Below are 15,664 nucleotides of genomic sequence, written 5' to 3'. Positions count from 1 at the left end.
ACCATTTTGGGAGGCGCTCTAGTTGTTCTAGTTGCTCTTTCTTGCCTAATTAATTCCCTATCTAAAAGCCGATGAGTCGGGTGCGCAGTGGACCGGCAAATAGTTAAGCAGTGGTTATCAGTCAGTCTCTATTTTTATATTGTGACACCGTTTATGTTGTTTTAAATTTCGAAAAACGCATTTTACCTATCAGGATGCCCGTATTCAGTGGTATCCGATAGGCATATCTTTTTTAAATTACTCAGCAGACGTTAAGTTAGTGGCCTCTCTCCTCCTTGCTGCCTTCTAGGACCGCCATTTTTATTCCCCTTCTGGTGCCATTATAGAGACGCCATTTTGGGAGGCGCTCTAGTTCTTTTAGTTGCTCTTTCTTGCCTAATTAGTCCCCTATTTAAAAGCCAATGAGTTGGGAGCGCAGCGGACGGGCACCGCTGGCGTGCCTAAGGCAAGCCCGTCTGCGCCCGTCCGTGCCAGGGGTCCAGAAAGGATACCCTAACTAATTCAGGTAAATTGACTTACTCCTCAAAGGAATTGTTCGGCATTAGGAGTCATTCCAATCATTTTTGTCAGCACTTTATTCATCCTGATTCTCCTATTATAAGATGTGACTCCTGTCAATGGCTCTCTCAGCTTAAATTGTCTCCTGCTCTCATGAAAGATTCAGAGCGTACGGGCAAATTTCTTCTAGTCAATTGTCGTTCTCTTCCCGCACACAAATTAGATATCTACTCACTACTGAGTGAAGGTGCCCCAGAAGTTTTTTTTTTTTTACTGAAACATGGCTTTCTGAGGAATCCTTACCAGATGTGGTTTTGGCCCTACCCCAAGATTATCTAATACATCGCCTGGATAGACCTCTCCTTAAAGGTGGAGGAGTCCTAAGCATTTATAAAAATTCTCAATTGTACTTCCCAGCCTATTGCTTTACCTGATAGCGAGAGTTTATTCTTCTCTTTAGCAATCAGCGCTACTTGTACATTCTCTGGAATTCTAATATACCATCCCCCTGGCCATATGGAAGGTTTCTACAGGCTCTTGCAGAATTGGTTGCGGACTCCGCCTGCAAACACCCCAACTTCACTATCCTGAGTGATTTTAACATCTATATGGATGAGATGCACAATACAGATAGCAAAACTCTTTTGATGGATATGGCATTGTTAGACCTTGGACAGTTGATCACCCCCCCCACTCATGCCAAAGGTCATTCCATTGATTTAATTTTTAGCAACCTCCAAACGCTATTTGAACAACCCCACTTTCCTTTGGTCTGGTCTAATCATTTCTTAATTCCCTTTAATATTACGCTAACATCAACGTACCACCCTTTTAGGAAGCTGACTTTGCTGCAGTGGCTAAACTTAACTGTTGGTATTGGTCAGACACCCTAAAATATACCCACACTTTTCCAATAGAATCATGTTCAGCAGAAAGATTTAATGAATGGATTTCTAGTTCCCTAGATATTATTTTGCCGATCAAGACGATGGTTAAAAACGGGGGCCACAAAAAGCCACTTTGGTTCTTCCCTAAATTGCGTCTTTTAAAAAAGGAGTGTAAAAGACTTGAAAGGAAATGGAGGAAAACCTACAATGATGTTTCCAAATTGGAATACAGAAAATCGGTCAGATTATATCTTACAGAAATCAAATCTGTGCAGACAGCTTATTATGCTACTAGGATAGAACAATCCTCTAATTCTCCTAAGGATATCTTCTCTATATTTAAGGAAATAACTCAGGAACCTGTTGCCTCCAGTCTTATAGAAGCTTCCAAAGAACACAGCAATAATTTAGCTTGCTTTTTTCGTAATAACATTTCTGAGATCTAGTCAACCTTTTCTAATGACTCCTCTAAAGAGCTTAAAAAGTTATCTCAGACTGAACACCATCACTCCAGGCCCCCTCTCTCAGTCATCAAACCGATGACAGGAGATCTACTTGGAAATTATTTGTGAAGAATAAAATCAAGATCTCCTTTGGATCCTGCTCCTCCAGCCGTTTTAGTTCAAGGTTTGGATGTTATAGCGCCGATTTTAACTAATATTTTCAACGATTCTTTTATAGTTGGGAGTCTACCCCAAATTTGGAAACATGCTATTATTAAACCTCTACTGAAAACACCTAAGCTAGATGCATCTCTACTAAGCAATTATAGACCTATTGCTCTTCTTCCAATAGCATCCAAAATAGCAGAAAAGCATGTAAACAAACAAATTTCTGGCTTCTTAGAAGAACATAAACTCCTACATCCCACTCAGATGGGTTTCAGACCTGAACATAGTACGGAAACCGCCCTTTTGGCAGTGAGAGAAGAAATTCGACAACAACTAGATACTAGCGGCTATACAGCAATTATTTTATTAGACTTAAATGCAGCATTTGACACAGTCGATCATAAAATCCTTCTTCAAAGAATTACTCAAGTGGGATTCGAAGGCACTACTTTTAACTGGCTTTCTTCCGTCTTAGAGGGTAGGTTGTTTCAGGTTCAGGTTTTCAGCTGTGGGGTTCCTTAGGGCTCCTTTCTAAGCCCCACTCTTTTTAACATCTATATGTCTCCACTGGCTTGTGGAACCCTATGGTCTCTCTCTCTGATATTTTATGCTGATGATACCCAGCTGGTCTATTCTTTTAGCACCAATGTAAACTCTGACCAAGAAGCGCTATCCTCCTGCCTTACAGACATCGCTAACTGGATGTCAGATAGTAAGCTCAAGCTAAATGATGAAAAGACTTCCTCCCCCAAAGGAAACCATACAAAGCCTAGGAGTATGGCTGGACACCCATCTAGATGGAACAGCATGCAAAAAAATAAGTGGCTTCTTGGTTCAATCTTCTAAGAATGCTTAGAAAAATTTTCAGATCTCTCCCCTTTCTTGCCAAAAGACTTATTATTCAAGCCCTCATATTATCCCGCCTAGACTATGGGAACATGCTGTTCCTGAGTTCTTCCATCTGTGTATTAAGAAGACTGCAGATAGTGCAGAATGCGGCAGCCCAGCTACTCATGGCCATACCCAGAACTGCATCAGCCAAACCAGCCTTAGCCTCCCTCCATCTGCTTCCTATCCAGCAAAGGATTAATTTTAAAGCTTTGTGTATGGTACATCGAGCTCTTCATGGTAGGGGACCTTCTTTTATCAAGCGCATGATCACACCCTACACCCCCCAGAGATCCCTTAGATTCTCATCTGCTGCTCTAATTAACACCTACTGTGTAAAAAAACAAGATGGGGAGGTAGGTCCTTCACATTCAAAGCAGAAAATCTATGGAATTCCCTCCCCCTGCCACTTAAAGTGGACAATTCTGAACTCGCTTTTTGAGGTAAATAGAAGACTATACTCTTTCCAGCATAAATTCTCACTGTGATGCCTTCATCATCTTTCAGCGCTGGGAGGCCTTCGGGTAGCCATGTGCTTTATAAATCTATTAAACTAAACTAAACTAAACTAATGAATAATAATACTGAGTACAGTGGTTATCCAAGTTTTCATTGCCTCATTTCTTAATATTGGGCAATCATTTGCTCCTAATTCTTAATAATAACTTAAATAATATCCTTGACCCTGTGGCTGGGTAGTGCATATCATATTTTACATCCAAAGAAGCTGTTGGTTTTTTAAAGATATTTTTATTGACATTTATGGCAAGTAAAACAATCTTGCAGAACCACTGTAGCAAGAGTAAACAGGGATGGGGAGGGAAGGGGCAATTAGGGAAAAGGGAGAGTGGAATCATATCTTTGTTACACTAGTGGACAAGTGGTAACCATGGGACATAAAACAGCAAGTACACCCATTTCTAAAATTAGCATAAACAAGACATGATTACATCCGTGGGGTACAGTGGAAGTGTATATAGATTGTGTTGGGTTACAAGTATCCTAATACAGGAGCTAAAGAGTAGCCCGCCATGCAGAGCAGCCTGCAATTCAGATGAGTGTCTAGGCTTTGAACTTGGAGACAGGCAGTTAGAAATGGACCTGTAGACTCCTGTTCGTTAGTGAGCTGCGCTGTGAGTGTGCAAGTGTAGGAGAGCTGGGTGGGGGTTCTGGTTGCTGGAGATAAGTCTGAAGGGGTCCATATATGTCTTTGGGAAGCAGGGGTATGCGTTCCCAGTAATGGCCAAATTGTTCTTGGCAGTAGGCCATATTGCAAAACCACGCCTTGATTGTGGGGACTGGCTGGCTACCCCCACTCTCCTCTCGGACAGCAACAGCAGTATTGCAGTGAGACACCCGGCGTCAGATGGAATGTCTCTGCCATAACCCAGTAGACTAACGAGTGGAACACAAAGGGGTTTGTGTCCCATGATGTTGTGCATTGTGGAGTACACCTTCTCCCAGTATGTTGCGATGTTCAGGCATTGCCAAGCTAGATGCAGGAAGGTAGCCTGAGGTGACAAGTGCCAAAGATAGCATGAGTCGGTGATCAGCCCCATGCTTAGCAGTTGTGCAGGGGAGCAATAAATAAGATGAAAGAACTTGAAATGAACTAATCGTAGCCGGTAGCTGGGGAAGAGTGCCTGTATTTGCCCACAGCAGTATGCCCACTATTGGTCTGTAGTAGGGGGGTGCATGTCTTCCTCCTAAGCTACACCTGCCACAGGCACAGTGAAAGGTGAAAAATTCTGCATGCTGGTATGGAGGCAGGTAGTGGGGTGGTAAAAATGTGCTCCAGGGTGGAGAGTGTAGGAGGGGGGCTAGACATGTGGTGTGGGTGGATGGACAGGATGCTCTAATTTGGTAGCATTGCAAAGTGCTGAGCATGGTGTGGGGTGGTGTGGCATCTGGGCCAGGAGATGGAGTACAAGTCTTAGAAAGTGACTTGGTTGCGGTTGCTAGCCCTGACTGCTGCACCACTGTCTTGTAAAGGAATGATGTGCAGGTTATTACAAATTGGAGTGGAGGGGGCATAAAGATAGGGGGCATTGTCATGCTTTCTCAGTCCCTTCCATTCTCACCTAACCATTTCTACCATGTTGATGTCAGATCTTGACGGCTTGAAGGGTGCGCATAGTGTAGTGGAGAGTGGCCAAGGGGATGCCTGATCTGCTTCTATGGCTATGTGGGGTTGGGATCGTGTAGGTGAATCCAGTAGTGTAAGTAGAGGGCCTGGGCTCAAAGAGTGTATACCTGCATGTCAGTGGTGCCAAGTCCACCCTGGTGTAGCAGGAGGGTAAATAATTCCCATTTTACCTGAGGTTGCTTGCCAGCTAAAGCCAAGGTCATTAGGGCAGAGCGCAGCCATTCGAAGAATGAGGCAGTTAACAGAATTGGAATATTGAGGAATAAGTAAAGGAATTTGGGTAAGAAGATAATTTTGGCGATAGTGATTCGACCTGCCAGAGATAGTGGGAGCCTGGTCCATAAAGTAATTCTGTCCTCCAGCCAGGCGAGGGTGTGGCTGAAATTTGATGTCCATACTTTGTCAAGTTCCCGGTTGAACAAGATGGCCCAGGCTATGGGCAGGAGTGGCAACAGCCAGTTAGCTAGTATTTTAGCAAGTATTTTCTTGCCTACATTTATCAAGGACAGGGGTCTGTATGAGGCACATAGGGGTGCAGGTTTATCTGGTTTAAGCAGTGTGATGACGATTGCTTCCCTCATAGAGGAAGGGAGCATCCTGTTCTTGAGAGTCCTCATACATGGGCAGGAGGTATGGTGCCAGCAATGGGACATATCCTTTATAGAAGGCGGTGGTAAGGCCACCTAGGCCTGGAACCGTACCTCCAGGTAGGCTCGGTATAGTATGCATTATCTCTTCTGTTGTGATAGGTGAATCGAGGTATGCGCACTGTCTAACCATATCAATTGAATCGCATTAAAGAATTTGGTCAAATTAGGGGGGTCAGTGGCCCCTTAAGGAATGTAGATTGGAGTAGAAGGAAACCATCACGTTGAGCAGTTCAGAGGGAGAAGTAATCAGTTCAGCATACTCATTCTCGAGCTTCACAACATAGGAGGACAAGCGTGGAGTTCTGAGCAGCCTGGCCAGTGTCCTGCCCGGGTGGTCACCCTCTCCATATGAGCTGGCATGGAAATCTCACTGTAATAAAGAGACTTCTCTTTCAGCCTCCTCATTGAACTCAAATATGTTTGTTACAAATGGTGGTCAGTAATGAATTGTCCCCGTGTTGGAAATACTCTTCCTCGAGCACGTGGATGTCTTGCTCTAGACAGAGGAGTCTCCTGCCAATGGATCTTAGCACCCCAGCCTGCTTAGCTATTCAGGCACCTCTGATGACCACCTTAAAGTTGTCCTAGAGTGTGGAGGGTGATTGCCCTGATCCAACAATGTATGCAAAGTATTTAATGATCTCTTTTTGGATGTCAGCACAAAACACTGTATCACAGAGCGCCTCCATCAGCAAATGCCAAGAGGAGGCCCGTGGGCGGCAGAGGTAATAGACAGTGTTAGGCTCACAGGTGTGTGATCAGAGATGGTGAGAGTAAGGTGGGAAACTTCCACCGTCCATGTGCAGACCTCTCAAAAGACCAACCAGCAGTCAATTCTAGACCAGCAGTTGTGATGAGGTATGGAACATGTGCCCTTGCGTGCTTCTGTGTGCGTGTGCCTCCAGATGTCAATCAAGCCATGGTCATGAAGAATTGTTGAGAGTGTTTGTGCTGCACAGGGGATTGGTCTCTTGGAAGAGCCCAATTTATCCACCTCGTCATGACGTGACCCTCCAGATAACTGTGCCGGGGCTCAGCCCATCCACCAATCTCCAGACATCTGAGAAGAAGGTTGGGTCGTCTGAGTTTGGGCTGTATATTGTGGCAAATATTGTTGGTTGGCAATGGAGGGTGCCCGAAGCTATGACATAACAGCTCTCTGGATCGATGGGAGACCTCTGCATATTAGTACAACCACATCCGGTGCGTAATTGGAATATAGTGCTGTGTATGCCTCACTAAACCATCCCACTCACAGCCTAGGGGCTTTGTTGCTAGTAAGGTGTAGCTCCTGAAGAAAGTACATATCAATTTAGTGGCTGTTGGGATAGGCATGTATGAAAAGAAATTCCTACGATCATTGCCCCCACGTATATTCCAGGTGAGAAGTGAGGTGGAAGTCATGGTGTTAAACATGTAGAGGATGAGAATTGGGCAAGTGTAGTCAGCAAAGTAAAATATGGTCTGTCGACTAGAATGAGGTGTAATGCCATAAAAGCTATGGGGGTAAGAAAGCTAACAACATATAAAAACAGGTAAAAGAAATATCCCCAGACCACCCACCGCCCACACCAACCCAAGAATGTGGTTGAGAACAGTGTGTCCCTCCCTATATTCACCCGTCCCAAGCTTCCAACAACATCTCAGTTGGGATTCATTCCTGAAGGCAGAAGGAGAGCCAAATGAACAAGCCATTCCAGCTAGTCTGGGCGGCTGAAAAAGTGGAACCCAGAAAGGAAGTACTTAGCTGAGGAACAAAGACCCAGCAGGCCCTGTATGGCAAACAGGATGGAGTAAAGAGAGGGGTCCTGCTCAGGACAGTTACAGGATTGGAGAGCCAATGAGGCCAGGGGTGGCTGCTGAGGTGCTTTGTGGCCAGGGCAGCCAGCTGTGGTAAGAGAATTAGTCAATGTCACTTAATGGATCCATCTCAGTGGCACACGGGCCGTCATCTGTGAAGGCTTGTGTTTGGTGATGTGATTGGCGAATTTGAGCACTGACATACTATCTGTAAAGAAGTGAGGTTTGCCATCAAATTATACGAGTAGTTTGGCCGGGTACAGCATAGCATACAGGATGTCGGCTTCTTGGGTTGAAATTTGCAATGGGCAGCCTGCACTGACACAGTGAACTCTGGGTAAAAGAAGAAGGCATTGCCCTGGAGTTGGACATGCTTTTTTTTGAGGGAAAGATGTAGAATGTTGTCACAGTTCCGGTAATTCAATAATCGATCAATGACTGGGTGGACCAGTGCACCGGGTGAGGGCCTGGCGCCGAGGGAACAGTGTGCACGCTTGACTATGAATATGAGTGATATGTCCTCCCTGAAGAGATCACAGAGGAGTGTTTCCACTAAATTTTCCATGTTTGTTATCCCTGTGGGTTCCGGAACCCCCACTAGCCTGAGGTTGTTTCATATGGACCTTGCTTGTAAGTCTTCCTTTTTCATTTTGCAAATCTTATCCATTTGCAGGACATGTTCTTTGGATTCAATTTGGGCATCATCTGCATCGAAAAAACATTTTTCCAGAAGGTCCAAGCAATGCTCGTGCTTGTAGACACATTGTTTAACCTGGTGTAGTCTGTCGATGAGAATGCCTGTTTTCGCGCCTATCGATTAGAGGCTGGATTTCACTTCAATTAGTAGTTGCTTGAGGTCTATATCTCGCAGTGTTGTACTTTCAGTTGCCTACTGGGAGGTCTCAGATGGTAAGCTGTGGTCCATTGGGTGAGCCAGACGTCGGTTCCCGAAGCTCAACTTGGCCTGGCGTGCATTGTGCTTGCCCATGATTGCCTCTAGGAGATCAGAGTCCTGGCATGAAGAGAACGCAGAATGTGGGCCGGAGGTGTGTAGGGCACAGTAGCAGAGGAGCAGGAGGTCCAGCTAATTATGTCCCCCTGCAGTGGACTGATGAGAGAGTTTGCTGAGCCCTGCCACACCCCAGCGAGGCCGCAATCCACGTGGGGCAAGACTAGGCCAGCCCAACAGCGACAACAATAAAGATGAGGTGGCGGTCGCCACCACCCCCTCACTCGGAACTCAAGTCAGGCAGTTCAGAGACGCCACAGGCAAAGGGGGATTAGTAATAGATTTGAAGTCTGTATGAGGTCCCGGGGCAGGGATGGATGGGGGGTTACCAGCACCTAGGTAGTGGAGAGGAGGGTCTAAAAGGATTTTTAAGGGAGCAGCACAAGCAGGCCGCCCACGCCAGAGTTTTCTCACAGCAGTTGCAGGATGCACAGAGGGCTACTATGTCTGAATTGAGGTGGCAATTGTAGGTTTAAAGTGCAGGGAGGCTATTTATGTAGTTGTAAGAGTACACTCAGAGGAATGACCAACATTAACAGTCCAGGATCAGAGTGGGTGCACAGAATTTATGGGACTTGTGGTCCAGACATCCGTACCTGTTTAGTGAGTCAGGCAGATGCCAGCCGGGAGTGGTAGTGAAGCCATGAGACACGTCACCGATGTACTATTAAAATAATGCCACCCGCATAGAGATCAATGGGGAGCCTTGGGATATTATCTTTTTTTTTTTTTAAGAATATTTTATTTGGAAAGGAAGGATAAATATTTATGATCATAAATCATTTCGCCCAAGATATAAGAGTTCAAAAAAGATGATTACATAGCCCCAATGGCCTAGAGGGGGAGGCGTTCATTATTATGATTCAGAGAGAGCTTGGGTTAATTACAAATTCATGGGCCAGAATCCAATTCTGGAATTGCCCCCATATTGCCTTCCCTTTATTCCTAGCCCGCCTCCCCTTACGTTCATTCAATGCCATTTCCAAATAGTATACAGACAATAGTTTGCCCAACCATTGCTGCCATGCCAGTGGTCGTAGGTTCAACCATGCAGAAGCAATACATATTCGATAAACCGCCATGGCAAGAAAAATAAATTCTCTATGGCATCCCCTTATTTCCTCGACGACCCCTAACACCATGATCTCGGGGGTAAGATCCAGATCGTATCGCAGAACCCCTTTTAGGACAGATTGAATGCCATCTCTCAAAGCCCTTAGTTCCCCACAAGTGGCAAACATATGTACAATATCCGTTCCGTAGATCCCACATCTCGGGCAGTTTATTCCTAATGAGCCCCCCCACTTGGCAAGATGCGTTGGTGTATAATACAGGTCGAACACGGTCTTATAATGTTGTGCTTGCAACAAAGAGGAGAGTAAAATACTATGTCCCAGTTCTAATGACTTAAAAAAGTTACTGCTCCCATCGACCAGCTTGTCCTTCCACCTCTCGCTAATTTTCTCCAGGTCGTCAGGTTGTTCTGCCATCAATGATGAGTAGACTGACCTAATTGTTATATTGGATTTTACCAAGATGTTGTTAAGCAGTGGATTACTTCTAAATCCCTGTGCCCCCCCCGTTTTTTTACCCAAGAAGTCTAGTATCTATAGGTATTTGAAGAAGTCCCTTCGCTCTAAACCATACTGCTCTTGAAGATCCCTAAACGCCTTAACCCCAAAATTGTCAAAGAAATCCCCTAACCTTCCTATACCTAAGGAAGCCCAATTTACCATACAGCTATCCTTCAATATTTCAGGAAGCAATGGGTTATTCTTTATTATAGTATAATAATTGAATCTACCAAGCCCGTTCTTTCTCCACCATAATCGCCAGCTTTTATAAGCCGCCTCTAATACCTTAAATCGAGCTTTCTTGTAGTATCCAGGCTCGTGAAATATTAGCAGACAGCCACTGGCTGCTGCTCCTACCTGCAGCTCACAGATATTAGGACAGTCCTCTACCTCAATCCCTCCTTTCTTAGCCCCCCATAGTGGCCGCATGTACTGAAAAGCTGCTGCCATTTGGTACACTTTTATGTTTGGTAAAGACCACCCCCCCTTTCCCGTGGTACAGACATAAACTTACTCGATCTTCTACATTTGCCATATGCCCAGATAAATCTCATGACCAGCCGATCCATCTCCTCAAATCTGGGGTTTGCAAAACTCAATGGTACAGCGCGAAAAATATACAACACTTTGGGGAGGAGGATCATTTTAACCATGTTACACCTCCCCATTATAGTCATGTGTAAATTATTCTACCTGCACATATCATTTTTGTCTTTCGCAAGTATTGAGTCTAAGTTTAGATTGATAATCTCTCCTATTCTTGGTGTTATATCTATACCCCGATACACTGCATGATCGACCCTGATTGTCCTGAGTATTCGTGTATTGATTAATCAGTAATTGCGTTTTAGTTCTATTTAGCAGGTATCCAGAAAACCTTCCAAATTTCCTCGTCACCTCTTCAACTTCTTTTAGTGCTGAATCTGGGTTGGAGGTTATGATGGCAATGTCATCCGCATATGCTAGGGCTTTTGTATCCCATCCATGCCTACACACCGGTTGAATCATGCTGTTCTCTTCTAACTGTCAAAGCAGGGGATCTATATATAGCGCAAACAGCAGCGGAGAGTATGGACATCCCTGCCTGGTACCTCTCCTCACCTGGATACACTCAGATTGCCCTCCCATTAGTTGTATTTTCACTCCCGGTGACCTGTAATATAGCCCTTACCGCTAGAATGAATTTCTTCCCGAGGCCATAATGCTCCATAGACCTGCCATAGATATTTCCAGTTTACCCGATCAAATGCCTTCTCTGCATCTAATAATGCGACTGCCATGGGCTCCTCTGCTACTTCTATAGCATGGAAGAGCGTGGTGACTCTTCGAATATGGTCTGTAGTATCTCTGCCCGGAACGAACCCATGTTGTCTAGATATTATCAGTTTCTTGATCACCGAGGATAAACGGGCGGCAAGTATTTTTGAGTATATTTTTACATCATTATTAATTAATGTAATCGGCCGATATGAAGAGGGACTTTGAGGGGCCTTCCCTTTCTTAGCCTTGGGATATTATCATCGATGTGGCTCTCGGGGCCGCAATGGCCGCTGCAGCTGCAAACTCACCAGGGTCCTTGCTGATGGGGGCTGGCACAGGCCTATCTATGCACCGGCTCCAGACAGGATTGGTCCAAGTTCAGAGGTTGGCCCGCAGCATTCCCGGACTAGGGGAACCCAGGTCCTTTCCAGGCCACGATGAAGGCAACAGGTCTCCAATGTTGGCACAGCCTCCAGGAATGGACCACCCAAGTCACCACGTGGTTCAGGTACAGCCATGGCACCTTTGTGTGCAGCAGTTAGGTGCAGTCTGGGAGCTCCTTGGAAGCGGCTGGAGGTACAAAGAAGATGTTGCCAGCAGGTAAGGAGCTGCTGTGGCCAAAATGACTTGTACAGGCAGTGCTAGGTGCAGGACGATGCCGGATATAAAATCTGGCCAGCAGAGCCTTCCTAGGTCGTGGCCATCTTGCTGTGAAGCTAGGCTCCATCCCCATTGATTTGTTATTTGATATTAAATCAGTATCCAAAGATGCTATTTATTCAATTTTTTATATTAAATCAGTCCTAATGAGGAAGAAAGGAGTGGGGGGCGATCACTCAATTACAAATGCAATAAAATGCTCAGTGTTAAACCCTAAAGTGCTCTTGGGGATTAATAACTTAAAAATCATATACAGATACATACAATCAGGGTGCCATTGACTTGAGTTCATTTTAAAGATGTACATGTAATTCTTCACTGACGTTCATGCCTAAAGGGATGTTATTTCGTGCTTTTTATGTACTTTGAATCAAGAATACATAGGGCACTAATTCAATCACCACCTCAAGGATTTTTGGAAACCATGCCCATCCCAAAAAAAAACTTTATTACTTCCAGTTACTGTTGAGTGACTCAAAAAAAAAATATATATATATAAAAGTATTTTCTTCCTGTAACATGTTTACTGACATGATATATCTAATTATTTAATGGCAATGCACACTGTTTTAATGCTACAGCTAACAGTGCCCTCAAGGAAAAACACATTTAGAGGGGTTTAACCAAGTTTGTGTCTGAGGGTGAAGGTGACCGTGTACAAATTTGTCACAAATTGAAACGCATTTCCTGTATGAAATGGAAAGATTGGGACTAGCTTTCTCCATCAATACCTCATTATTGACAATAATATCCTAGTGTTTCCTAACAATGCTCCTAAGTGCTTTCGTTTGAATATTGAAAGTGATGATGAAGAAACCTAGTCCGATGTCTTCTTCAGTGTTCTTAGGTTTAGTTTAGTTTCTATACAGTAAGTATTCGCTGTCAATGTTATCTGCTTGAGTAGAGGCTTGTTTAACATCTTTGCAGAGTACCCTCTCTGCTGGAAGCTTGTCATCATTTCATTATGAGTTTTAATATAGCTTTTAGTTGAACTTCAGTTGCATTTAACTCTCAAAAATTCACTGTAGGGCATACTCCAGGGAAAGTTAGGAGGTCACCCTTCGTGACTTTCCTAAAGAAGTTCATTTGGATACAAAAATCATAATGAACAAGTTACTTTTCTTTGGTAATGCCCTACACGGTAGAGACAGTATCTAGCTACAGATTCCTTACCTTAAAATATTTTCCAGGAGTCAGACTGGATCTGGAAAATCTTGAGCAGTACCCCTATGAGCCAGTACTGATCAGCTCTGCGTCAGTGTCATTTGCACCACAAGTGACATGCACAATGTCTATGTAACCACCAACCACTCCGCACACATCAGTTTCTTTATGTGACACTACCCGCATCAGCATCACGGAGCCATCTAAGAAGGCTGATTGACCACTGTGTAGAAACTGTGGCCTACAGTGATCCTTTTATGTACGAAGACCGGTTCATAGAAAATAGGAGGTTCAGAGCATCGGTAAGGAATCTGTGGCTAGATAGTTTCAACTTGATAAGGCGTTACCAAAGGTAAGTAACCTGTTAATCTGATAGAGATTTCTAGCCACAGATTCCCTACTTAGATAACAAAGCAATACCTCTCCCGAGGTGGATCTGCAAACTTTTTCAGACCAAAACCAAAATGTCCTGGAAGACCGAATGGACAAAGTGCCCATTATAACGGACCTGACTGTCCTGGCATTACTGTTTGGTGAACATGTTCAAGGTTGTTCAAGTTGCAGCCTGACAGATGTCCATGGGGACTCCAAGAGCTTACTCAGTGGTCTTAGCTTTTGGCACTTGTGGAATCAGCCTACAAGCTCTCAGTGGATTGCCTTTTAGCCAGTGCATTGCAGATCTGAATACTTAGCACAATCCATCTGGAGATGTGTTTCTGCACCACTTTTCCAGTCTTCTCTCCAGTGAACGCAAAAAGCAACTGGCCATCCACCTTGGAGGAGTGAGGCAGAGCAAAGGTCCGTAGCATGATGCTTTGGTCGTCATGGATCAGTAGCACCACTTTCAGCAGAAAACAGGCACAGGTACAGAAAATGTGTTTGTCTGGGAAGAAGCTGGTGTACAGAGGTTGAACAGAAAGTGACCTGCAGATTGCTGACCATTCTGGCTGAGGTAAAGGCCACAGATTGCCTTGATCGCTAGAAGTCTGAGGAAACAGGAATGCATGGGTTTAAATGGTGGCACATTTTGTAGGATAACACTAAAATGAAGGTCCCACTAGGGCATAATAAAAGGTTTGGGGCTGGGAAAAATATGTTGCAAACTTTTTGGTCACAACAGGTCACTTGAAAAGAGATGATTGCTCTGGAAACTGCAGAAAAGCAGAGATGGCTGCAAGTGTGCCCAGAGAAAGACCATGCCGAGCTAATGACAAAACAAACAGCAACACTTCGGACAAGGGTGCAGATCAACATATTTTTAGTGCACCATGCCACAAAGTTGTCCCAGCGGCAAGTGTATATGGTTTCTGCCTTGCTGCCAAAATTACCACTCAGAGTTTTGGAGAGAGATCAAAGGAGGTCAACTGCTGTTGCTCAAACTCAATGCATGGAGGTGGATCACTTACAGGTTAGATGCAGGATTCTGCCATGTTGCTGTAAAAAGAGATCCTCCTGGTTTGGATGATCGGAGCATCGATGTTCATGCTCAAGAGTGCAGGATACTACACTCTCTGTTCCCAATCCAGAGTCACCAGGAGGACTTGAGCCCAGTCTGTCCTGATCTTCTTCAGAACTCAAGGCAGCAGTGGCATCAGTAGGAAGGCGTTCAGGTGTTCTGAGCCTGACTCAAGATGAAATGCTAGAATCACCTTGGAAACTCGAAGTTGCAGAATTGCTGACACTGCGCGTTCTTGGCAGTGGCATATATATATAACCATATTCTCCCACTTCAGGGAAGAGACCTTGTGCCACCTCTGGGTTAAGACACCACTCATGATCCTCAAAGCATCAACGGCTGAGTTTGGCCGCCCTGGTGTTCAGGTATCCCGCCAGGTCTTGCGCAATCAGGAATATGTCCTGACGTTCCAGTCAGATACAGAGACACAAAGCCTCCTGGCACATGGGACCAAGACCCTACCCCACCCCACTTGTTGCATTACCATATGGCAGTTTTCCTTGAACACTTGAACCAGTCTTCTCTTGATGGATGGAAAGATGTATTTCAATGCCAAGGGGGTTGCTTTCACCTCCAAAAGGCTGATGCGGAGCTGAGACTCTCATGAAGATCAGAATCCTCTGATCTCCAACTCTCCCTAAATGGCCACCTGTTGGACCTGGCCCTCTTTGAAGGGTTATCCCCAAACATTTTGCTGCCTTTGTCCTATTTTTTCTAACCTGTTTTTGTTGGCTTCAGGACTTTGGGAACTTACCACTGCTCACTAGTGCTAAAGTGCATACTCTATCTAAAATGTACTGGTGATCGATTCCTCCATGATTGGAAGATTTGATTTACCAGTAAGTCACTAGTACAGCACACCCAGTGTGTCCAGGGCCTGTAAATCAAATGCTACTGGTGGACCTGCAGCACTGATTGTGCCACCCACATGAGTAGATCTGCAAACATGTCTCAGGCCTGTCATTACAGTGTCTGTGAGTGCAGTTTCAAACTGCCATGTTGACCTGGCAAGTGCACCCTCTTGCCAGTCCCAAACCTTCCCTTTTATTACTTATAAGTTA

Source organism: Pleurodeles waltl, chromosome 2_1 (genome assembly GCF_031143425.1).
Source record: "Pleurodeles waltl isolate 20211129_DDA chromosome 2_1, aPleWal1.hap1.20221129, whole genome shotgun sequence".
NCBI classification, from domain to species: domain Eukaryota; kingdom Metazoa; phylum Chordata; class Amphibia; order Caudata; family Salamandridae; genus Pleurodeles; species Pleurodeles waltl.
This window is presented reverse-complemented; position numbering follows the sequence as displayed.